This window comes from Jaculus jaculus, chromosome 1, assembly GCF_020740685.1.
Source record: "Jaculus jaculus isolate mJacJac1 chromosome 1, mJacJac1.mat.Y.cur, whole genome shotgun sequence".
Lineage (NCBI taxonomy): Eukaryota > Metazoa > Chordata > Mammalia > Rodentia > Dipodidae > Jaculus > Jaculus jaculus.
The window spans coordinates 331,960,736-331,977,321 of record NC_059102.1 but is presented as its reverse complement, the minus strand read 5'-3'; the positions used below and the strand labels follow the sequence as shown (position 1 = coordinate 331,977,321).

At 42.3% G+C, this 16,586-nt stretch overlaps 1 protein-coding gene and 1 pseudogene across 4 annotated transcripts in view; one reads left to right on the top strand and one right to left on the bottom strand.

Moving 5' to 3' along the window:
- Hhat (hedgehog acyltransferase) overlaps nt 1-16,586 on the bottom strand; it is a 407,044-nt gene that overhangs the window by 178,381 nt on the left and 212,077 nt on the right. The gene's annotated exons all lie outside the window — the stretch shown is intronic.
- On the top strand, nt 4,549-5,965 carry LOC105943758 (annotated as a pseudogene).

Genomic DNA, 16,586 nt, shown 5'->3' with positions numbered 1-16,586 from the left:
GTTTCTGCCCAGGAATGCAAGAATGGCTTGATGTTAGGAAATCCATTAACCTTAATAAAAAAATAAAGGGAAAAATCATTTGATTTTCAAAAATTTATTAAAGGCATTTCATAAAAAACAATGCCCATTTATGTTAAAACAACACTTGAAATTTTAATTAATGAGTGATTTCACCCACATAGCATAGTATTTAGGATTCCCAGCTAGCATATTACATAAAGGAAAGTCATTAGAGGATTTTCTACGGAACTTAGGATTCTCTGTTAAAGCTATTAGCAAATTCAAATTAAAGGACAGTCATTATAAACAACATAATGAGAAAAGAAGAGGGTAAAACTATACTACTTATAGATGATATGACTACACATGTGGAAATCTCAAAGGAATTAAAGAAAATTGACCCAACATAAGAAAGTTAGTAACAGAGATTAAAGAATATCAACATAAAAATTAAATCAATACTGAACTTAGCCCCACTCAGAAGTCCCCATTTATGACAAAAAATTGAAATAGTTAGACATAGACATAACAAAAAATGTCCAAACCTGTATGACAAAATTATGAAATGCACCAAAAAGAAACAAATATATATACTTGACCAAAAGATATTAACTACTTTGGATAGAGTTATTAGTTTAAAAATACAAGCCAGTCCTTCAAATTGATTTATGTAATGTAATCCCAACAGATATATAACCAAGAAAAATCTTAGTAGACCTGTACAAGTTTACTATAATATTGATTTGATAGAGGAAACAAGCAAAAATAGGTAGCAAGACTCTGAAACAAAAAACAAAAACGAGGAAACAGGGTCATCAGACGTTAGAGCAACTGTGGATGATCTGTAATTAAAGCAGGGCTGATACTGCTCCATGAATGAGCAGATCAAAGGGAACAGAATGGGAGAGGCAACAGATAGACCCCATTTTAGTTGGAGATACAAAAGCAACAGCTCAGATAACCTTAAGTGAACTATAAAGCTAGGTTCAGTTCTCATATTCCACAGAAGATAAATTTTAAGTGGGTAAAAGACTGAAGCATAATAACTGCATAGTGTTGGAAAGTGTTATATAGACTACTAGGGAGAGAAGTCATCACCAATCTCATCTCGCAGGAGACTCTAGCCACACAACCGATCATCCAGGCAAGATATGACCACTGGTGCAATAATAGCATGGCTGCTATGGAGGCAAGCGGATGCCCTCTGAATGGATTTGAGGCCCACTCCATGGAAGGCATTCATGCCTGGTACTAAAAACCTAGTCCAAAGCTTATGCTGGAAAGGTCATAGGCTCTACAGAATGGGGGGGGGGGGAGGTATCTGATGATATTTGACTAAATGGATATGCTCTGACAATCGAACTGCCCTCTAAATACTTATGCCCACAGATTAGGGCTGCTCTTAATCTTTGGTCAGGAAACTTCTTTTTACAGTTGACAGGGACTACTGGGAGATCCAGAACTTGTGAGAATAAGTGACTGCTGAGTTCTAAGCACTAAGCGGCACATCTATATCAGTTCTCCAAGGTTCCAGGAACTTTGCAGAGAAGAGGAGGAAAGAACATGAGAGCCAGAGGATAAGGAGGAGTACTGTGAAAACAGTCTTCTGGACATAAACCGGCCACTGGATTCATGACCTCTCAGTGGTTGCAGCTGTCACCTGCACAGCACTGGCCCATCACCATTCCACAAGAGATGGTGGGAGAGGGAGGAATGGCATCAAAGTAGAAGAGTGACCAGTTTGAAAGAAGAAAGAGGTCAGTGGAAAGTGGAAGAGGTTGGGGGGAAAGACAGGGGGCAAAAAAGGTAATTATTATAATTAAAATACATTATGTACATGTATGAAAATGGTCAAAAAGTTTCTTTTAAAAAAATGGGTTGGGGGCTGGAGAGATGGCTTAGTGGTTAAGCGCTTGCCTGTGAAGCCTAAGGACCCTGGTTCGAGGCTTGGTTCCCCAGGTCCCACGTTAGCCAGATGCACAAGGGGGCGCACGCGTCTGGAGTTCGTTTGCAGTGGCTGGAAGCCCTGGCGCGCCCATTCTCTCTCTCTCCCTCTATCTGTCTTTCTGTGTCTGTCGCTCTCAAATAAATAAATAAAAAATTTTTAAAAAATGGGTTGGGATGGATGGATTGCTCAATGGTTAAAGGTCATTGCTTGCAAAACCTGACAATCTGAATTCAATTCTCCAGTAACAATGTTGGCAGTTTGAATTTAAATATATGACCCCATAGACTTGGGTATTTTCTTAAAGTTACGTTTTCAGTTTCAGCCTCTAGCAGACATACTCCTGCTACAGGAGGGAATGTCACTGGGAGCAGACCAGAATTCCAGCCCAAAGGTGTGCACAGGGCAGTGTGAACTCCAGTGGTGCATGCCTGCTGCTCTTGGTGTTTGCTGCGGTTTGCTTTTTCCCCCTCTCTGCTTGGATGGAAGCAGCTTCTTCTGCCATTGATGGAACTTCCCCTGGATCTGTAACCTGACATAAATCCTTCCTCCCATAATCTGTGTTTGGTTACCTGTTCGTTCCAGCATTGTGGAGCTGACTGCAACAGAATTTGGTAACAGAAGTGTGGTCTTGCCATGATAAATAGGCCTACATGGATTTTGGTCTTTTGGAACTTGAGTGCTATAGGAATATGGATGGACTTAGTCCTGTGACTTCAGAAGCCAAATTTCATGGGTTATTCTGGTGAAAGAGTTTGAAAATGCTAAACACAGAGAGAATTGTATTGGCTTATGAACTTTTAAAGGGAAAGAAAGACAGCAAAGAACTTTGTTGGGCAGAGGCATAAAGGCTGGCTGCATTCTTCTGCCCAAGCCCTAAGAATTTGAGCAAAGTTGAAGTCAAAAGTAGTAGACTGATATTCTCAGAGGAAGGTATGGAACTGAAAGATGTACCATATAAAGTTGGAAAAATTCAAGCAAGTTTAAAGTTACTGGCACGGAGAATGATTTCAGATTGCTAAACCAGCTATTTATAAATAGATTACCACCACTGAGGGTAAGCCTTACATTGAAATAATTGAAAAGATGTCTGAGACAAACTTCACCCAGTAAAGGTGGAATGAATAGGAATACAAACTCTTTTGAAAGGAGATGACTGAAAGGAAGGATTCTGAAAAGAAACCTGTTCTTCAAGGTCACAGTTTATTTCCTTCACAGATTAACCAAATGGCCATGTCTGCACACCTGGCATTCGTTTTAGAAAAATGAGATATGTATGGACTAGGGCCATAAGGGGCACACCATTCCAGGAGCTGCTTCAGAGATGCAGTCTGGGAAACAGGGAACTCTCCCCTTGCAGAGAGGGCAGTGAAGCCATTATGAGATGGACCATGATTTTCAGTGGAGACCCAAAGATGTGTTGAATATACGGTGTAAAGACTACCATAGAAGCTGGGATGGAAGTTTTCCCCTGGCTACTAAGCCTAGCTAGAAGGCTGTAACTGTATGCCCAGAGACTGTCATCACTGGTTATAGACATTGGACTTGAACTACAGATGTTGATATTTGCCTAATGGTTATTTATTTTGTACTACTCCGATCTCTCCTTGTTGCACCCTTTTACAATGGAAATGTTTACTCTGTGCCATTTTGTGTTGGAAGTATGTAACTTGGCTTGATTTTACAGGATTTACAGTTAAGAGACTGTTTTGAATCTCAGATGAGACTTGGCACTTGGGAATGGTTTTAAAGTTGGTAAAGCTTGTGGGATGTTTAAAGTTGGACCGAATGCAGTTTTCATTATGAAATGGCTATAAGTCTATTAGGGCCAGGGGCAGAATGTGGTAGTTTGAATTTGGCGTACGGCCCGTAGACTGGGGCTTTTTATTAAAATGGAGTCTGTGGTGTCAGCCTCTGGCAGACATATTTCTGCTATAGGAGGTCATGTCCCTGGAGCAGGTCTTGACTCCAAACCAGAGGCGTGTGCAGGCGCTTTGAGCTTCAGCACTGTGTTCTTGCTGCTCTTTGGTGTTTGTTGGCTATTTGCTTGTTTTTTCTCTCTCCTGGACATATGGGAGTAAGCGGCTCGTTCCACCATTGGTAAAGCTCCTCTGGACCCATAAGCTTGAAACAAATCTCATCCTCCCATTAGCTGTGCTTGGCTGGGTATTCATCTCAGCAACATGGAACTGACTACAACACCATGCACAAAATGGTGCACATGGTTGGAATTCATTCTAGTGTACCCAGCTTTTCCCCATCTCTTTCTCCACAAATAAGTAAATAAAAATTTTAAAATGATTTGTACTTTGCCCAGAAGAAATATTTAAGTATAAAATATGTAATCATTTAAATACTAGAAATTCTTTTAATGGGGTGGGAGGACATCTTTATAACCTGGAAGCAGCTAAACTTTATTCAAAACCTTAAGTTTTTAGAGAAAAAAAAGAACAATAAATTTCTGTACATAAAAAAATTATATTGAGGAAGAAAGCTGCCGGCACGCGTCGTCCTCGGGTCTCGCTCTCCCCGGGCCGCCGTGTAATTTTTGAGCTACCAACCCGTGCATTTTTTTCAGATAAATCTCATGTGTCCTGATCGCCATGGCTCAGCTCCAGGCATGCTTTTACACTGAAAACAAGAAATACACAGTCGATGTTCCCTTCTCAATTCCTGCCACTTCGGAAATTGCTGACCTCAGTAGCATCATTAATAAACTACTGCAGGCCAAAAATGAGTTGCACAAGCATGTGGAGTTTGATTTCCTTATCAAGGGCCAGTTTCTGCGAATGCCCTTGGCCAAGCACATGGAACTAGAGAACATTTCATCGGAAGAGGTTGTGGAGTTAGAATATGTGGAGAAATACACCACACCCCAGCCAGAGCAGTGCATGTTCCATGAGGACTGGATCAGTTCAATTGAAGGGGCAGAGGAATGGATCTCAACTGGTTCTTACGATAAGACTTCTCGAATCTGGTCCCTGGAAGGAAAGTCAATAATGACAATTGCGGGACATACAGATGTTGTGAAAGATGTGGCTTGGGTAAAAAAAGATAGTTCGTCTTGCTGGCTCCTGAGTGCCTCATGGATCAGACGATCCTCCTGTGGGAGTGGAACGTGGAGAGGAACCAGGTGAAAGCCCTGCACTGCCGCAGGGGTCATGCCGGCAGTGTGGACTCCATAGCTGTCGATAGCTCCGGGACTAAACTTTGCAGTGGTTCCTGGGATAAGATGCTAAAGATCCGGTCTACAGTCCCGACAGATGAAGAAGATGAAATGGAGGAGTCTACAGATCGTCCAAGAAAGAAACAAAAAACAGAGCAGTTGGGGCTGACAAGGACTCCCATAGTGACCCTCTCTGGCCACACAGAAGCAATTTCCTCAGTACTGTGGTCAGATGCTGACGAAATCTGCAGTGCATCTTGGGACCACACAATTAGAGTGTAGGATGTTGAGTCTGGTGGTCTTAAGTCAACTTTGTCAGGAAACAAAGTGTTTAATTTTATTTCCTATTCTCCACTTTGTAAACGTCTGGCATCTGGAAGCACAGATAGACATATCAGACTATGGGACCCTCGAACTAAAGATGGTTCTTTGGTGTCACTGTCCCTGACCTCACATACAGGCTGGGTCACATCGGTGAAGTGGTCTCCTACCCATGAACAGCAGCTGATCTCAGGCTCTTTAGATAATATTGTCAAGCTGTGGGACACAAGAAGAAAGAAAGAGCTTCTCATGGAGCCCAGGAGGGCCTCAAATTCCCTTTGTACCGAGGACAACCAAGAACTTGGGATCCTCCTGCCTCCACCTCCACAGCACCCAGCTTATGCGGTGCTGGGGATCAAACCCAGGGCTTCATGCATGCTAGTTGCAAGGCTCCTCTCTATGATTTGGCTGGTCATGAAGATAAAGTCCTAAGTGTGGATGGGACAGACACGGGGCTACTTCTGAGTGGAGGAGCGGACAACAGGCTGTCCTCCTACAGACGCTCTCCTACTACTTCCCATGTGGGCACGTGACGACGATGGATAATTTCATCACGGACGCTTTTTCTTGTTGGGGATTTTGTTTTGTTTTTTTTTTTTTTTTTGAGATTGGTAGAGTCTCACTGTAATGCCATAGACACTTTATAAATTAAACTGGTAGAGAATCATCAGATTACATCATTAACACAGAGACGGAAAACATCCTTTTAAAGTTTGCATAATGGTTCACCCTTCATAATGGGGAACATTTTACTATCATTGTGTCTTTTGTGTATATGAAATTATAGTATGTGGCCTATATTCTCTACCTTATGTAGACTCTTAAAATTAAACTGGTTTAAAATTTTTTAAAAAAATGAAAATCAGTGTAAAATCAGTTACCTGATATGTGTAACTGTGGGTTTGATCCTCAGCAAGAGGAAAAAAAAAAGCACAAAAAGGTGTTTTGTTTTTACTTTTTTTATGACAGAGATCAAGAGAGAGAATTGGTGCACCAGGGCCTCCAGTCACTGAAATCAAACTCCAAACACGTGCACCACCCACACACTTGTGTGCGCGTGTGTATGTATGACCTTGTGCACTTGCATCAGAAAAGGTGTTTTGTTTTTTAACTTACCCCCTTCAAGATCAAAAAGCAAGCATCACAGAAAATGCCCCTTAAACATGAACATGGCCAACTTTGAGCACAGTAAGAAAAATGCAGGATAATTTGGGGGAATTCCAGAAAAGATGGCAGCAGAGGGTCATGCCAAACCACCCTAGGGGTGATGTAAGCAAAGCCACAGCAAAACACACTCCTCTTCCAACAAGTGAAGGTGTATAGGTTATTATCTGCCATAGAAGAGAAGCAGGAGAGACCAAGATCCACCAAAAAGGAGAAAGCCCCAACCTGCGCAGATTTGCACACCCACCCAGCCTGGTGCCAAGCTGCAGGAGGAGCACAGCTCAAACAAGGGGATTTTTCATCCTCCTTGCAAACTCAAGAAACCTGAAGGTATAGATCAAATTATCACTATTTGCAGATTATATGATTCTATACATAAAGGATCCTAAAGACTCTACCAGCAAACTGTTAAAACTGATAAACACTTTTAGCAATGTATCAGGATATAAAATAAACACACAGAAATCAGTAGCTTTTCTAGACACTAACAACAAACATGCACTGGATGAAATCCAGGAATCACTCCCATTCACAATTGCCTCAAAAAAAAATAATAATAATAATACAGTACCTTGGAATAAACCTAACCATGGAAGTGAGGGATCTCTACAATGAAAACCTTAAAACATGAAGGACAGAAATTACAGAAGACACTAGGAAATAGAAAGACATCCCATGTTCTTGGATTGAAGAATCAATATTGTGAAAATGTCAATTTTACCAAAATCAATCTAAATATTTAATGCAATCCCCATTAAACTTCCAATGGCATTCTTCACAGAAATAGAAAAACAACTACTCTTCAATTAATTTGAAGCACAAAAGACTCGAATAGCCAAAATAACTTTGAGCAACAAAAATAAGGCTAGTGGTATCACCATACCCAATTTTAAGCTGCATTATAAAGCCATAGTAACCAAAATAGCATGGTATTGGCACAAAGACAGACATGTAGAGCAATGGAACAGAATCGAGGACCCAGATGTTAATCCAGGCAGCTACAGCCATCTGACTTTTGACAAAAAGGCCAAAAAAATCATTGCAGAAAAGACAGCCTCTTCAACAAGTGGCGCTGGGAAAACTGGGTATCTATATATAGAAAGATGAAAATAGATCCTTGTCTCTCTCCATGTACAAGAATCAAGTCTAAAAAGATCAGGGACCTTAATATCAGACCTGAATCTCTGAAACTGCTACAGGAAAAGGTAGGGGAAACCCTTCAACACATTGGCATAGACAATGATTTTCTGAATATAACCCCAGTTGTTCAGGAAATAAAACCATTAATCAACCACTGAGATCTCATGAAATTACAAAGCTTTTGTACAAGAAAGGACACTGTCAATAGAGCATTGAGACAACCTACAGAATAGGAGAAAATCATTGCCAGCTATACATCTGACAGGGGATTAACATCTAGCATATACAAAGAACTCAAAACACTAAACAGTAAGAAATCAAACAACCTAATAAAAAATGTGCTATGGAACTAAATAGAGAGTTCTTAAAAGAAGAAATACAGATGGACTATACACATCTAAAAAAGTGTTCTACATCTTTAGCCATAGGAGAAATGTAAATTAAAACTACTTTGAGATTCCATCTCACTCCCGTCATAGTGGCTATCATCATAAAAAAAAAATCACAATAAATGTTGGCGAGGATGAGGAAAAAGGGGAACCCTTCTACACTGTTGTGGGAATGTAGTCTGGTACAGCCATTGTGGAAATCAGTATGGAGGCTCCCGACACAGCTAAAAATAGATTTACCATGTGACCCAACTTAGTACTCCTTGGCATATATCCTAAGGACTCTTCTCACTACCTTGGAGATACTTGCACAACCATGTTTATTGCTGCTCTATTCACAATAGCTAGGAAACAGAACCAGCCTAGATGTCCCACAACAGATAAATGGATAATAAAGATGTGGTACATTTACACAATGGAGTTTTATTCAGTGATAAAGAAAAATGAAATTTACAGGGAAATAGACAGATCTGGAAAGGATTATACTAAGTGAGGTAACCCAGACCCAGAAAGCCAAACACTGCATGTTTTCTCTCATATTTGGATCTTAGTTAAAAATGTTTTAGTTGTAGTAAAAATCAGTGGTAGAGGTCAATAGGCCAGAATAAGCTATAAGAGAGGGAGAAGAGGAGTGGATTTGAGGGAATGGTAGTGTATATATGTAAGTAGATAGACAGATTACTGCAGGTAGAATGGCCTAGTGAGGTCAGGGGAAGAGATTGAGTAAAAGAGTGTGGGGGGACGGAAAATCAAAATTCAGGATATTAGCCAGGAGTGGTGGTACACGCCTTTAATCCCACTCAGAAGGCAGAGGTAGGTGGATCACTGTGAGTTCAAGGCCACCCTGAGGATACAGAGTGAATTCCAGGTCAGCCTGGGCTACAGTGAGACCCTACCTCAAAAAAAAAAAAAAATTCAGGATATTGTGAATAAGCCACATGATAACCTACTTTTTTAGATAATGGAAGACCCAGAAGCCATGGACTATTACTAGAAAAATCTCAGTGCCAGGGATGGGATACCTTCCAGTGATTTGTTGGCCAGGGAGGTCTCTGATACCCCCAAAACATTATAGGCTATTGCCAAGGCTCTTAGTTTCTCACCATGATTAGATAATAAGACCCTATTGCTGAAGACTCCACATGCCTGGGCTGCAAGGTTACCAAGAAATCAAACTGGGGCTGAGCCAAAAACCTCCTCCTGGTATACCAGCGGACAGAAAGCTGGAAAAAACTGTACTGCATGCAGTCCTATGGGAGACAGAAGCCATCAGTGGTGAAAGCAGTGTCCACTGCAAGTCTAAAGTTTGGCTAGCCAGGCAAAATGAGGCCATGGGTGCAATAGTGGCATGTTTGTTATGGGGGAAACCAACTGCTTTCTAATTGGACTAGAGACCTGCTCTATGTAAGGGAATACATGCTTTACACTAAAAACCTAACCAAAAGCCTATGGTGAGGGAGGTCATGAGCATTAGGAATGTAATGCTTACTCCTATCTGGCTAAATGCATATGTTATGCTCACCAAACTGCCCTGTATGCAGTTTACTTAATGTTAATACCCATATGTTAATGCTACTCTCACTTTGGTTAGAGAAGCTTCTCTTTACAGATGGTGACGACCACCAGGATGACCCAAAAGGCACCATAGTGCTCAAAAGATGTGACAAAGGAGTGCTTAGCACTAAAACCTCTCTATCACACCTTCCAAGGCTCAGGGTCCATTGTGGAAGAGGTGGTGGAAAGAATGCAAGGGCCAAAGGAAGGATAAGGCTGCTTACAATGCAATCGAACAGATAGAAATTGGCCTTAATATCCATGACCTCGCAGTGCCTAGCACTATCTTCACAAGACCCTCAGAATAGGTGGAAAAGATGATGACATCAAAATAAAAGAGAGACTAATAGAGAGAGGGAGGGGACATTATAGAGTGTAAATTTGTGAAAGGGAAACTGGGGGAGGGGAATGAATTATCATGGTTCATTGTCTGAAAGTGTGAAAGCTGTCAATAAAAAGGAAATAAAAGAGAAATACAAACTGGGCTGGAGAGATTGCTTAGTAGTTAAGGCACTTGCCTTCAAAGCCTAAGGACCCAGGTTCAATTTCCCAGGACCAACAAGCCAGATGCACAAGATGGTGCATGAATCTGGAGTTAGTTTGCAGCTGCTAGAGGCCCTAGAGCACCCATTCTCTCTCTATCTGCACTTTCTCTCTATTTCTATCAAAAACCTAAATAAAAATTAAACATTTTTTAAAAGAAGAGAAATATGAATTAAAATTCACTCGATGCTCCTCACCATTCAGACTCTCATTAATCTGGCCTGGAAAACGTTCTATGTGACGCAGGATGTGTGGAGCACATGCCCACTCTCTTGTGTTGCCAGAATCAGTTTAAATGGTGGGACCGCCACAGGAGGAAAGCTGCAATTAAGCCTATTACATACTTATTCACCTTCAATCAATCAATCACACTTAGAGGAATACTACCACCCACAGTGTAGAAAACTGTCTGTCCAAGCTTAGTAACGTAAAAGTAGAAAATAAACACACTCAGAGAGCTGAGATTGTATGGCAACCCAACAGCCTGGCAGCCAAGCAAAGGTGGCTCCTTCTGGGGTGGAAGGGGCAGTGGCTGAGCAGAACACAAAAATAAAAGCACACCAGGTATCACATGGGCTAGGAAGAAAAATGCAAATAGAAATTATTGTTCTCCTTTGTGTGGTGCAAGAGGTGGGACCCCAGAGACGCACGTGCTATGAGAGCACTCGCCACTGAGAAACACCGCCTGCCCAAGAAAGCCTTCTACCAAGACAAGTGCATCACCACTGGTTTAAGCACTCGCCACTGAGAAACACCGCCTGCCCAAGAAAAATTCTATCAAGACAAGTGCATCACCACTGGTTTAAGCACTCGCCACTGAGAAACACCGCCTGCCCAAGAAAACCTTCTATCAAGACAAGTGCATCACCACTGGTTTAAGAAACTGACTCATACAAAATGCCTATAGATTTTGCTGAGACTGAGTAAAGGAGAGGTGGAGGGAGGGCTAATCAAAATCTAAGAGGATGCAAATAAATCATATGGAATCCTCCGGTTTCAGACAATGGAACACTCAGGAGCCATAGATCATTGTTAGAAAATTTTCAGTGCCAGGGATGGGATACCTCCAGTGAGTTGTTGGCCAGGGAGGTCCCTGATGCCCCCAAAACATTATAGGCCATTGCCAAGGCCCTTGGTTACCCACCAGGAATAGATGGTAAGACCCTATTGCTGAAGACTTCACATACTTGGGCTGCAAGGCCACTGAGAAATCCTGCTGGAGCTGAGCTGATAACCTCCACCATGTAGACCAGCTGACAGAAAGCTGGAAGAAGCCATTCTACATGCAGTTCAATGGGAGAAAGAGAAATCACCAGTGAAGATACTCAACAGTGGACACTGCAAGCCTTAGAATTGGCCAGCCAGCCCAAATGAGCCAATGGGTGCAATAGTGGCATGTCTGTCATGGTGGAAACCAACTGCTCTCCAAGTGGACTGGAGGCCTGCTCCATGGGGGGAAACACATCCCTGATACTGAAAACTTAAAAACAGTGGTAGTCATGAGACCTAGGGGTGTAACATCTGTTGATGTCTGGAAAAATGTACATAGTATGCTTATCAAACTGCCCAGTAAGCACTTCTCTTAATATTTATACCCTTATATTAATGCTACTCTCACTTTGGGTAGACAATATTCTCTTTTCAGATAGCAGTGACATTGGGATGACTCAGAAGGTATCATAGTGCTGGAAAGAAGTGAGTAACATCTCGATCACACCTTCCAAAACTCAGGGTCTAATGCGGAAGAGGTGGTAGAAAGAATATAAGAGCCAAAGGAAGGGTAGGACTCCTTACAACATGCTCCTCCAGACACAAAATGGCCTGGATATCCATGACCTCACAATGCCTGACACTACCTACACAAGACCGTCATAAGAGGAGGAAAAGATGATGACATCAAAATAAAAGAGAGACTGTTTGAGATGGGGAGGGGATATGATGGAGAATGGAATTTCAAAGGGGAAAGTGAAGGGGAGGGTATTACCATGGGATACTTTTTATAATCATGGAAAATGTTAATAAAAATTGAGAAAAATAAAATTAAATTTAAAAAAATGAAAACTAGAGCTGGACAAATGGGTAATTGGTTAAGGCGCTTGCCTGTGAAGCCTAAGAACTGATGTGACACAAGTGCACAGTGTTGCACGCGCACACAATGGGCCATGGGTCTGGGGCTCATTTGCAGTGGCTAAAGACCCTGGTGCACCCATTCTCTCACCTCCCTCTCTTTCCCTCCCTCTCTCTCTCCCTCTCTCTCTCTCTCTCTCTCTGTCATAAATAAAAAAATAAAAAGAATGAAAAATTAAATGTGTATGTTATTCCTCATATGGAAAGGAAAACTATGATTTGACTGCAAAATGCTCATGTTTTTAAACACTTAGACCTCAAGCCAGTGACACTATTTGTGGAGGCTGTAGAACTATAGGAGGTTGAGCCTCACAGGAGAAGTGGCCGCTGGGCACAGGTCTTCAGGTTTTCACTCCTGTCTACTCCGAGTCCTAACTGTGGCCTTCTACTCCTGCCGCCCTGGAACTGCAGACCAAAATACACCCGTGTCCTCCCAGACTGGAAAAGCCCTCTCCCTTGAGCTGCTTGTCAGGTCCAGTAACACAAAGGGTAACCACAGGAGAGAGCCCAGAATAAAACCACTGAAACAGGGCTGGAGAGATGGCTTAGTGTTTAAGGCAAAGCCTAAGGACCTGGGTTCAATTTCCTAGTACTGACGTAAGCCAGACATACATGGTGGCACATGCATCTGGAGTTTGCTTGTAGTAGCTAGAGGCCCTGGCATGCCCATTCTCTCTCTCTCTCTCTCTCTTTCTTTCTCTCTCAAATAAATAAATAAAATATTTTTTAAATCTCTGAAATAGGTTTATGAATTTATTTTGTGGATGTTATTTTCGAGCCATGAAATAGTTCATATAACTATGACAGCCTAAGTCAAAGTTTAAAAAAAACCTCCCAATTTAAGAGCATAATTAAACAAAGTCTAAGTAAGCATCAACTTTGATCCACTGCCAACAAAAAAAATTAAAGAAATTATTTCAAGTGACTTTGAAATCCACCTAAGAATTGTCTTTAGAATCACAGAAAAAAATTTTCTACTGTTTTTGGTAATTGTGATATTGATAATAATGTTAGCTTTTTTTCTTTAAAAATAAAATCTTTGGGGCTAGAGTAATGGCTTAGCGGTTAAGGTGCTTGCCTGCAAAGCCTAAGAACCCGTATTCAACTCCCCAGGCCCCATGTGAACCGGATGCACAGGGTTGTCTGTGCATGTAAGGAGGCACCTGTGTCTGGAGGTGAATGACGGTGGCTGGAGGCCTTGTCCAATTCTCCCTCTCTCTCATAAAAAAAATAATAATAATAAATCTTTGTGTGTGTGTGCATATATATATATATACATATATGTATATGTATATATATATATATATTGCATTTGTTATAATGTCAGAAATCCAGATATTTTTAGGAAGAAAAGAAAAACATGAAACTAAGCAAGTAATGATTAAGCAGTGCTACATTTGAGTTGCAAATAACAGGATAAATTCCAGACTATTTGTCTTTGAAAACAAGTACATACTTCCCTAATACTAGGTCTGCAGAAAAGGCCTGTGGGGTGAGTGAGCAAGCTATAGCAATGAGTGCCCTCAAGCTCAGAGTAGGGCTTCTGAAAGCCACCTATGCTGAAAGACAGCAGAGAGCCATGGAGAAATGGCCCACTGAGAACCTTGGAAAGTAAGCACATGATTTCTTCTTTACCATACAAAAGCCCCTTCTAGAGAGCTCTTTAATTTCAGAATGCCAGCAAACAATGAGTTCCGGAAATATATCCTCACTGGTTTTCTTCTATAAATGCAAGACGTATCACTGGGGGCTCCAGCAGAAAGGCAACCAGCATTTGTTTTCAGCATCACCTGACAAGCACTACAGGACACTCCGTATGTCCTCTTTCAACCCATGGGACAACTTGTAAAGTAGCTGTCTGTTTCCTGCAGCCCTAAGTCCTTGTCCCAACATATAACCAGTAAGCTGCTGGCTCACGACCTAACCCAGCTTAGAAGAGAGGTGCTTTCCCTTCTGGCACTCAAGCACTTCCACAGTGCATAAATGTTTACTTGATGGTTCTCGCACATGCCAGACACCAAGATCCCGCCACACAGAGCACAGCACCTTGGCTGAGGATAGAGCCTTGCGAAGAGGTGGCAAATTCCAGACAGTTTCAGTATCCTGGGAATTATGACGTTCTTTTCCTTGCTGGATGGTAAGCTTCATTAGAGCAAGAAACAAAGCTGGCCACAGGCAGACTCCCATAGCTTTCTGTTGAGTGAGCCGGCGTGAGGATGGCTGACAGACTGTACTGAGATGCATGGTTCAGTAAGTGCTGGCACATTGTACAATTCCGTGCATGTAAAAGACACTCAAGATAGCTGCTCACACCTTGTTCTATGTAAATGCATAAAAGCAAACAGCTAGACATGGGTTTTCTCATTGGAAATAAGAAACTTAGCAAAGTGTTTCACACATTTTCCTTTGAAGAAAATAAGCATTCACAGCTACCGGCATGCAGACAGCAGTATTTCCTCATGACAAGACAAGAAACAGCAGTCCTGTCAGAATTATTCTTACTTCCTCCCAAAGATTAAAATAGGCAAACGTGCATGCATGTGTGTGCGCATGCGTGGATGTTTGCACGTATAATACAAAAGTTACAGTTGCCTAAGTATCTGTTGGCATACAGAGGGAGGATTTTAGCTTGATATAAACAAGAGCTTTTCTGTAGGCTGCAGCAGCCCACTAAGGCAGTAAATGTCCCATTGCAAGATGAGTTTAAGCATGGTAACAAAGATGCTAAAAGGAGATGTAGGGTCAGGTAGAAAAGTAAACTATGACCTTAAGAGTTCTTCTAAGCTGAGTATGGTGGTGCAGGAATCTCATTCTAGCATTGAGAAAGTCCAGGCAGGAGGATCATAAGTTGAAGTCCATCTTGGACTAAACAGTAAGTAAAAGATCTGTGTATACTACTGAGATGCTGTTACCAAAATTTGCGACCAAGGCCTGTGGACAGGGACGTAATAGTAGAGCACTTGCCTAGCATGTGTACATGTGAAAGGCTATGGGTTCAATGCTCAGTACTTTAAAAAAAAAACAAATCTATCCTCAGCTGCTGAGTACAGGTTTCAAAACACTCAGAATGAAGCTCCAAGCATCTTCATACATGAACGCTCAGTCCCACAGTGAGGGTTTCAACACATTCAGAAGGAAGCTCTAAGGATTTATATGCATGAATGCTCACTCCCACAGTGAGGGTTTCACACATTCAGAAGGAAGCTCCAAGCATCTACATGCATGAACACTCATTTCCACAGTGAGGGTTTCAACACACTCAGAAGGCAGCTCCAAGCATCTACGTGCATGAACACTCACTCCCACGGTGAGGGTTTCAACACATTCCGAAGGAAGCTCCAAGCATCTACGTGCATGAACACTCACTCCCACAGTGAAGATTTCAACACACTCAGAAGGCAGCTCCAAGCATCTACGTGCATGAACACTCACTCCCACAGTGAAGGTTTCAACACACTCCGAAGGCAGCTCCAAGCATCTCCATGCATGAACGCTCACTCCCACAGAGAGGGTTTCAACACACTCAGAAGGCAGCTCCAAGCATCTACGTGCATGCTCACTCCCACAGTGAAGGTTTCAACACACTCCGAAGGCAGCTCCAAGCATCTCCATGCATGAACGCTCACTCCCACAGAGAGGGTTTCAACACACTCCGAAGGCAGCTCCAAGCATCTCCATGCATGAACGCTCACTCCCACAGTGAGGGTTTCAACACACTCAGAAGGCAGCTCCAAGCATCTACATGCATGAATGCTCACTCCCACAGTGAGGGTTTCAACACACTCCAAAGGCAGCTCCAAGCATCTACGTGCATGAACACTCACTCCCACAGTGAGGGTTTCAACACACTCAGAAGGCAGCTCCAAGCATCTACGTGCATGAACACTCACTCCCACAGTGAAGGTTTCAACACACTCCGAAGGCAGCTCCAAGCATCTACGTGCATGAACGCTCACTCCCACAGTGAGGGTTTCAACACACTCAGAAGGCAGCTCCAAGCATCTACGTGCATGAATGCTCACTCCCACAGTGAGGGTTTCAACACACTCCAAAGGCAGCTCCAAGCATCTACGTGCATGAACACTCACTCCCACAGTGAGGGTTTCAACACACTCAGAAGGCAGCTCCAAGCATCTACGTGCATGAACACTCACTCCCACAGTGAAGGTTTCAACACACTCCGAAGGCAGCTCCAAGCATCTACGTGCATGAACGCTCACTCCCACAGTGAGGGTTT